The following is an 8,859-nucleotide window of genomic DNA, read 5'->3' as shown; positions in this document are numbered from 1 at the left end:
GCCTCTCTTGTTGTGGAGCACAGGCTCCAGACGCGCAGGCTCAGTAGTTGTGGCTCATGGGCCCAGTTGCTCCGCGGCATGTGGGATCTTCCCAGACCAGGGCTCGAACCCGTGTCCCCTGCATTAGCAGGCAGATTCTCAACCACTGCGCCACCAGGGAAGCCCCTCTCACTTTTGTCCTTTTAGAATTCCACACCAGGGTCTTAACTGTTGTGCACGGGCTTTCTCTAGTTGCGGCGAGCGGGTGCTACTCTACGTTGTGGTGCGCGGGCTTCTCACTGTGGTGGCTTTGCTTGTTGCGGAGCACAGGCTCTAGGTGCGCGGGCTTAGTAGTTGTGGCTCACGGGCTCAGTAGTTGTGGCTCGCAGGCTCAGTAGTTGTGGCTCGCGGGCTTAGCAGCTCCGCGGCATGTGGGATCTTCCTGGACCAGGGCTTGAACCCATGTCCCCTGCATTGGCAGGCGGATTCTTAACCACTGCACTACCAGGGAAGCCCCTCTTTGTATCCTTATGTTTCTCTTTTTTCTTTGCCTCTTTCTTGACCTCCACGTTTGACTCTCCCACCAGCCCCCGCCCCCATCACGCGCCTTTGAGAATCTCATATATTGCTACATCCAAGCAAACAGACAGTACATGAGTTTTGTCCAAGAGGAGGGCTGCTGTCTTAGGAAAAGTTAAGGAATATAGAACCCTCATCTTTTTGAAATGTGGAGGAGCTCCATGAGAGGAGATTCCAGCCTTGTGTTGTCTTTTGTCTTTGTTGAAGCTCATATTAAGAATCTTGGTTTCTGGAATCTTAAGGACAAAAATGCTATCAGAAGCCCAAAGAAAATTGGGAGCCAAGTTCATTCTGCTTGCCTTATTTTCCATCAGTACTTTCCTCCATGTCACGTAATATGTATATAATGTTTTCTCTGATCCAGGAGCTATAAAAACTTTGTCTTCACTCTTATTCCTAGAAACTCTAGTGCTTAGACCATTACAACATCTCCACTTCGGAGGAATAAACTTGAATTACAGAAACTTCAAATCTGAAGAATGGTTGCCCTTATGTGCCCTCGCAGTGTGTAAATTTCAAGTTATCTGTTAGCTTCTTTAGTCTATATTTTGTATTCCCCTGATGAGCTAAATTAGAGAAGTGTACAGGTAGACAGAGCAGATAGTATTAATGGATTACAGACCAAAAGAAAGAAGAGAGTAAATGATGGAAGGGAAGAAGGAAGGAAGAGAGGGAGGGAGGGAAGGAAGAAGGAAGGCAGGAAGGAGGGAAGGAAGGAAGCTGTCACGAGGAAGGAAGAGCTATGGACATAGTCAGAAATAAGCATATAGCACCTCTGGTTTCTCTTAGGAAGCTATACGTGATCCATCTCTGAGATACATGGGTTCTGGTCAGTCCCCAGAACAAATCTGTGTGCAAAACCCAGCTCTTCCTGATCGGATCTGTCCAGAACTTGATCTTTTCCCATCTGTTCCACGATGAGAGTGCAGAGGCTACAGAACAGATGTCTGGGGAGAGCCAGGGCAAGAAAAGGCAGGGAGGCAGGGGTGGGGGTAGAGACAAAAGCAGACACAAAGCAGAACTAAGGCAGGGCATACAACAGAGAGCCTAGAGCCACACTCATGTTTTCCGTGAAGCACAGACAGATGGAGAAACTGAACTCAGGCCAGTCATTTGGCAGGGACAGCAATGACCTCAATGTGCTCCCAGCCAGAGACTGTAGCTTAGGAAAGCCTCCCTAGGCAGTAGGAGGGGGCGCTTTCCTAGGGTCTCAAGGGGGAGTCTGAAGTTAGGGCAGTAAAAACAGGAACAAAATGTTCGGAGCAAGGCAGAGGGAGCAGGCAGGCAGCGAGCAGGCCCTCAGAAGGAAGGAAGGGAGAGGAAGCAAGGAAGGACGGCAGGAGCTGGCAGAAGAGTAGAAACCACCATGTAGTCTTTCTTGGTCATTCAGGAATGCCGGTTACTTGAAAGTACTTGGGTTGATTTCTTGTTCATGGCAGCTCTGGTGGCCCCTTCTAGCACAAGTCCCTGTTTGTTTTCAGAGTCTCCGCTTGGACCCCCAGTTTTAGAGATCCTCTGATTTACTTTTCTCATTGGTGGTTATCATTTAATTACATCAAGTCAAAGTCAGCACCCATGGTCAGGAAGGAGCAACTGCCATCCAGAGATGTGAGCCTAGACTCTTCCGAGGTTCTCGCTGACCCTGGGGAAAAACTCCCTGGGCAGCAGCCCACATACTCATCCAACACAGGGTGGATCTCCTGCGGGTCGAGGATGCAGGAAGGTCCTCCATGGAATTGACTGGCAGGTGAAGAAGTGACTTAATGTAGGCAATCTAATGTCTGAGACATCCAGGAAAATGTTCGTTTTCAAAAGAGGTCTCCAATCAGGGGATGATGGGTAGAATGCAAAGAAAGAGAAGGGAGACAGGGATGCGAGACAGCATACTGGTTTATTCATCTGTTTACTGGCCTGTGAAGAATACACCCATTAGCTGAAGGCCTCTGGGCAAACGTACAGAAACGTTATTACTAGAGTCCGATCCAACTAAATTAAATCCAGGGCCTAAACACACACAAAAATTCCATAAAAGGAAGGAAAGGAAGGAAGGAAGGAGGGTTATACGAGGTGGGTGGTGGTGGTGGTGGGGAGTGCTGTGTGTAGAGGGAATGAAGCAATAAAGTGGTAACAGCCAAACTTAAGAGATGGACCCAGTGGAGGAGTTAAGAGCCAGCAAACATATGTCCTCAGAGAACTTGGGCAAGGGAAAACTTCCCGCTTCTTAGTAACCCATACCTCTCTGTTCTTCACGCCTCCACGCCTTGCACTTTCTGTTCCTTCCTTTCTGAAATATATATCCTCTTCCCAGCTCCAGGAAATAAATGCTGATGTGTACATCAAAACCCAGCCCCCATGCTGCTCTTCCCGGAAACCTTTCCTGGTCCCCTTTGCTTCTGAATAGTTAATCATTCCCTCTATTGAGCTACCTCTCTTTTTTAATCATTGTGGCATCAGCTTTATTATATTCTTTATAAATTTATTTTATTTTTTTGGCCACACCACGCAGCATGTGGGATCCCAGCTCCCCAAGCAGCGATCGAACCCCTGCCCCCCTCAGTGAAAGTGCAGAGTCCCAACCACTGGACTGCCAGGGAAGTTCCCCTCAGCTTTATTGTATTCTTTTTTTTTTTTTTAATTTATTTATTTATTTTTGGCTGCGTTGGGTCTTAGCTGCAGCACACGGAATCCTTCATTGCGGTGCGTGGGCTTCTCTCTAGTTGTGGCGCCCGGGCTTAGTTGCCCCGCGGCATGTGGGATCTTGGTTCCCCGACCAGGTATTGAACCTGCGTCCCCTGCATTGGAAGGCGGATTCTTAACCACTGGACACGAGGGAAGTCCCTATACTCTTTGTTTTACATGTCTGTGTTCTTGATTAGACTGAGAGGTTCTTACTCGTCTCTGGCTGACATAATGATCAGCACAGAACAACTCAAAAGTTGGTCATTTGAATTGAGGTGAGATGAAGACTCGAAATATCTCGGGAGAGAAACATTCAAAAACTGAGTCAAATGCAAAGTAAAGGAGAATGTTCTAGAGAAGAAAGTAGTTTGAGAGGATACAGGAGCACAGCCATTGGAACAACTAACCAGTGTTTTGATCCAATACGAGAGGAATAGACCTAAAGGAAACAGGCACAGAGACTGGGCAACAGTTATTCCAGAAATAAAGGAATTTTGGCAGAAGGGCTGTAAAATCAGTGCATGCGAAACATAAGTGACTTCTATCAACAATAATGAGTGCTTTTGTCTCATCGTTTTGCTTTGTGTAAGTTTTCAGATGGCGCTGGTGGTCTTGCACTGTTATACCCACACTCTATGTAGTATCTACACTTACGTTTGACTCCCTTGGTCTTGGTTGAGAGAGGAAGCGTTCCCAGAAGCAAAGGAAGAAGCCGCAGATCTCTCAGGGCTCAGCATCAGTTTCCCAGCATCACTCCCACGTTCTGTCGGTCTACAGGGTCTCAGTTCCAAGTTAAGGGGAGGAGAAATAGACTTCACCTCTTGATGGGAGGCGTGGCAAAAAAGTGTGTAGCCACATGTGTCACAAAGTTAAACTGAATCTTTTTAACAGATTAGACAAGGCCAAACAAAGAACATTTGTATTTTGCCGTTTCCCTGAAACCTGATTTACCTCTCTTCACAATTCTAAGGACCTCTTGGATGCTCAATATGATAGAAAAAGTTCAGTGTTTTTTTCTTGTTTTCTGCAGCATCAGGCACTGTTGGCCTGTCCCTCCTTTTTGAAATGTGTCTTTCTCTTGGCATCTATGACATCACTTCCTTTGTTTTCCTCTTTAGCTTGGCTCAGCATTTTTTTAAAATTTCTTTTTCTTCTGTGTTTACCCTTAAATGCTGGTAGTTTTCAAGGTTCTTGCCCCAGCCATCTCTTTTTACTACACCCCACTCCTGTGTCTCTATTTACCATCTACTGGCTTCTGCTTCTAGATCTATACTTCAGTCTCTTCCACATCTGAAGGTGCAATAGTACATCTCTAGTTGGATGTCCCATTAGCACCTTGAGTCCGTCAGGCTTCATATTAGAGCAGGATCATTTAAGCAGAAAGGGGGGAAGCTAAAGAACAGACGCCCAGGAATAACTACCAAGATCCTAGTGCCCCTCCCACCTTCTGGAGGCCACCTTCCATGCTGAGATGTCACCACTCAAGCTCTGGAACCACGCTGGCTCTGCTAGAATCCACACCAGCAGAACGGATCCTCACTCCCTGCCTCTCTCTTCACTTAACCTTGGTTTTGAATTCAAGACTTAGATTAGTGCATACGGTTGCTGAAACCTAGCTATAGGATTCAAACTCTAGCTATAGGAGAGTCTAGGGTATGTCGTTTTTAGTTTCCCACCCTCTGTAATCCAGGAAGGTGCCCAAGAAAGAAGCTTCAAAAAATGTTGAGTAAGCCTTATTTTTTTTTTTTTAATTTATTTTTATATTTATTTTTGGCCGTGTTGGGTCTTCGTTTCTGTGCGAGGGCTTTCTCTAGTTGCAGCAAGCGGGGGCCACTCTTCATCGCGGTGCGCGGGCCTCTCACTATCGTGGCCTCTCTTGTTGCGGAGCACAGGCTCCAGATGCACAGGCTCAGTAGTTGTGGCCCGTGGGCTCTAGAGCGCAGGCTCAGTAGTTGTGGCTCACGGGCCTAGTTGCTCCGCAGCATGTGGGATCTTACCAGACCAGGGCTCAAACCTGTGTCCCCTGCATTGGCAGGCAGATTCTCAGCCACTGCGCCACCAGGGAAGCTTGAAGCCTTATTTTTGCATATGTAAAACTGAGTCCTGCTCCCTGCATAGTCCCTCCCCATACTAGGACTATGGTGCCACCATCACCCCATTACCCAACTGAAGCACCGGAGTCACCCCCAGTTTCATCGGTTTCTCTCTTTCCCTCACCTTGAGTCCCAACACACGCAACACACAACACACACACACAGATACACACACACACACACACACACACACACACACAGTCTTTCAAATCCATCCCTTTTCTCTATTATTTCCATCACCACTTTAGCTCAGTTCGGTCCAGTCATTGCTCTAACAGGGTCTTAACTGGTCTCCCAGTTCTGGCGTTTCCCCACCTTTATTTATAATACAAAGCACTATGAGCAATATTTCTAGCATGACTCAACTTAGGTTACCCTGGCTTAAAAACCTTAGAGGCGCCTCATTATCCTTAGGATACGGCCGGAACTTCTCAGTTCCCTCTCTCATCACCAGTGCTCTAACCCACCCACCCCGACACATTCTGCATCTTTCTTTCCGACACACTGAATCATTTACAGTTCTGCAAAAGCTCCAAGCTCTCTAAGCTGCCGTACATGCTACATTCCATTTACAACACCTCCACCAGAATCTTTAATTTACCAATTCAACATAACCTTTATGTTCATCTGGCTAATTTCTACTCATCCTTTCCAACTCAGTTTTGGGTTGTTTTCCTGAGTGTCTCCACTACAATGTGGGCTTATTGTGGGCAGATGCTTTGTTCACTGTTGCATGCCCAAGACCAAACCCAGGAACTCATATTCGTACATCAGAGAGATGTGTTGCCCGTGTACGGGAGAGACTGTATTTCCTAAAACTGAACACAAGAGGGCAACAAATCACTTCTCCAGACCTGTTTTGAAGTTTGGCTGTCCTTTCCTACACCTCATTTACTATTCCAACTGACGACATAGTTCATGGAGAACAACTCTTGAGCTGTGCCAGACAGGATGAAAGATTCTTAATGACTCAGAACTGTACTTCATTGATATTCTGGCTGTCTTTTCAGTGCCAGGCACTTCACTACCTACCGGTAATTAAAAAAGATGAATCAGTCCCAAGTCCTCCATTCAAGGAATCGAGAATCTAGTGGGAAAGAGAAGTGAACTGAACTTCCTTTATTCCCTGACATATGAAGAAACAAGTGACATATGAAGAAACAACCCATTTTTTCAGTATCATTGGCTTCTTAAGATGGTAGAAGGGTTAACTACTGGGTGTAAATAAGACAGAAACTTAGACTCTCCTAAGTGACAATTTTGAAAAACATGCACCACCAATCCAGCTAATTCAACCCCGGGTAATTCTAGGATGGCTGCAGAAGCATGCCCCATCCTAAGCCCACCTCTGCGGCCACCCCACCCCCTTACCAATTTTAAATAGACTTTTCTTTTTGGAGCAGTTTTTATGTTCACAGCAAAATTGAGTGGAAAGTACAGAGAATTCCCCTATACTCCTTGCCCCACATACCTACATCCTTCCCCACTCTCAACATCCTGTACCAGAGAGGTCCATTGTTATGAGTCAGTCAGGGTTCACTCTTGCTGTTGTACAGTCTATGGGTTTTGACAACTGTGTAATAACTTGTATCCACCATTATAGTATCATACAGAACAGTTTCACTGCCCTCAAAAGTACTCTGTGCTCTGCCTATTCATTCCTCCTTCCCCTCTAATCCCTGACAACAACTGACCTTTTTACTGCCCCGTAGTTTTATCTTTTTCCAAAATACATATGGTCGGAATCATACAGTATGTGATTTTTTTCAGATTGGCTTCTTTCGCTTAGCAATAATGCATTTAAGTTTCCTCCATGCCTTTTCATGGCTTGGTAGTTAGTTCATTTCTTTTTAGGGCTGAACAACTGTTAAGTTATGTATTCACCTACCGAAGAACATCTTGATTGTTTCTGTTGGGGCTATTACAAAGCTGTGATAAGCCTCCGTGTGCAGTTTTTGGTATTTCCTTTGGGTAAATACCAAGGAGCATGATTGGTAGATCATATGGTAAGGGTAGGTTTAGTTTTATAGGAAACCCTAAACTGTCTTCCAAAGCGGTCATATCATTTTGGACTCTCAGCAATGAATGAGAGTTCCTCGCTGTTGTTTCATGTTATCAGGATTCTGAATTTTAGCCATTCTAATAGGCATGTAGTGATATTTCATTGTTTTTAATTCTTATTTCTCTAATGATGTAAGATGTGGAGCATTTTTTCGTATGTTTATTTGGCACCTTATATTTTTGTTGGTGAGGTGTATGTTTCAGGTCTTTTGCCCATTTTAAAGTCAGGTTGTTTATTTTCTTATTGTTGAGTTTTAAGAGTTGTTTGTATATTTTGGATAACCGGACTTTATCAGATGTGTATTTTGCAAACGTTTTCTTCCAGTCTGTGGCTTGCGTTCTCATTCTCTTGACACGGCGTTTTGCTGAGCAGAAGTTTGGAATTTTAATGCAGTTCAGGTTATTAATGACGTAGTGACTTTGTATTTAAAAAGTTGTCACCATACCCAAGGTCATCTATGTTATCTTTCAGAAATTTTATATCTTTTCGTTTTACATTAGGTCTATGACACATTTTGAGCTAATTTTTTTGAGAAGGGCATAAGGTCTGTGTCTAGGTTCTTTATTTTTGCGTGTGGATGTCCAGTTTCTTGCATGTTTCTTGTTTAGTATATGCATGCAGTGACAAATTTGCCTCTACACACTGCTTTTCCTGCTTCCCACAAATTTTGATAAATTGTACTTTCATTTCCCGCTGACTTTTAAAAAGTTAATGTGATGTAGTGTGACATGCATATATAAATACATAAAATAGCAGTGTTCAACACGTTAAAGATAAATTGAGGCATGTTAAATATTCTGTTTGAGCAAAAATTGATGTGAACCTGGTAGTGCCAAACTGGAAGTGGTTAGGTGTACTCCACCAACAGGATCTTGGAGTGAGACTTGTAGAGAAAAGGCAGAAGCAAAGCAAGAGAATTATTGCTTGGCTATAGCTTAAGTCCTCTTGGGCTGTTTGTGATCGGCTACCCTTAGGTTTCAATATTGTAACCCTGAGGTATTTTCAGGCTTAGATTTTGGTTTGCTTATAAAGGCCACCTTGGAATTAGAGCCACCTCAGTCTAATGGCCCCCTGCTTAATGAATTTAATGATTTCTCTCTTTTGACCATCATCTTGTACGTGATTCACCAAAAATTTGGTATTAGCGGCACTCTCAGTCACCATCAGAGTTAAGTTGCTCTTGTCTCATTGTGAAACTGATTATGATGTCAGGTTCATAGAAGAATTTGTTTTTGGGGAATTCCCTGGCAGCGTAGTGGTTAGGACTCCAAGCTCTCACTGCCGAGGGCCTGGGTTCAATCCCTGGTTGGGGAACTAAGATCCCACAAGCCACACAGCACAGCCAAAAAAAATTTTTGTTTGTTTTTGTTATTCATCTTGTTTCTGTTCTGCAAGCACAGCGAGACCATCTGATGTACTGCTGATGGCTGTGAATATGCATTTAAGACCTTTGGGACAACACAGTGC

General features: G+C 44.6%; 1 protein-coding gene across 1 annotated transcript in view; it reads left to right on the top strand.

Moving 5' to 3' along the window:
• Positions 1-8,859, top strand: part of RIMKLB (ribosomal modification protein rimK like family member B) — a 122,076-nt gene that overhangs the window by 62,224 nt on the left and 50,993 nt on the right. The window lies entirely within an intron of this gene.

Source organism: Eubalaena glacialis, chromosome 11, assembly GCF_028564815.1.
Source record: "Eubalaena glacialis isolate mEubGla1 chromosome 11, mEubGla1.1.hap2.+ XY, whole genome shotgun sequence".
In the NCBI taxonomy this organism is placed as follows: domain Eukaryota; kingdom Metazoa; phylum Chordata; class Mammalia; order Artiodactyla; family Balaenidae; genus Eubalaena; species Eubalaena glacialis.
The sequence above is the reverse complement of the archived record's forward strand: the minus strand, read 5'-3'. Positions and strand labels throughout refer to the sequence as shown.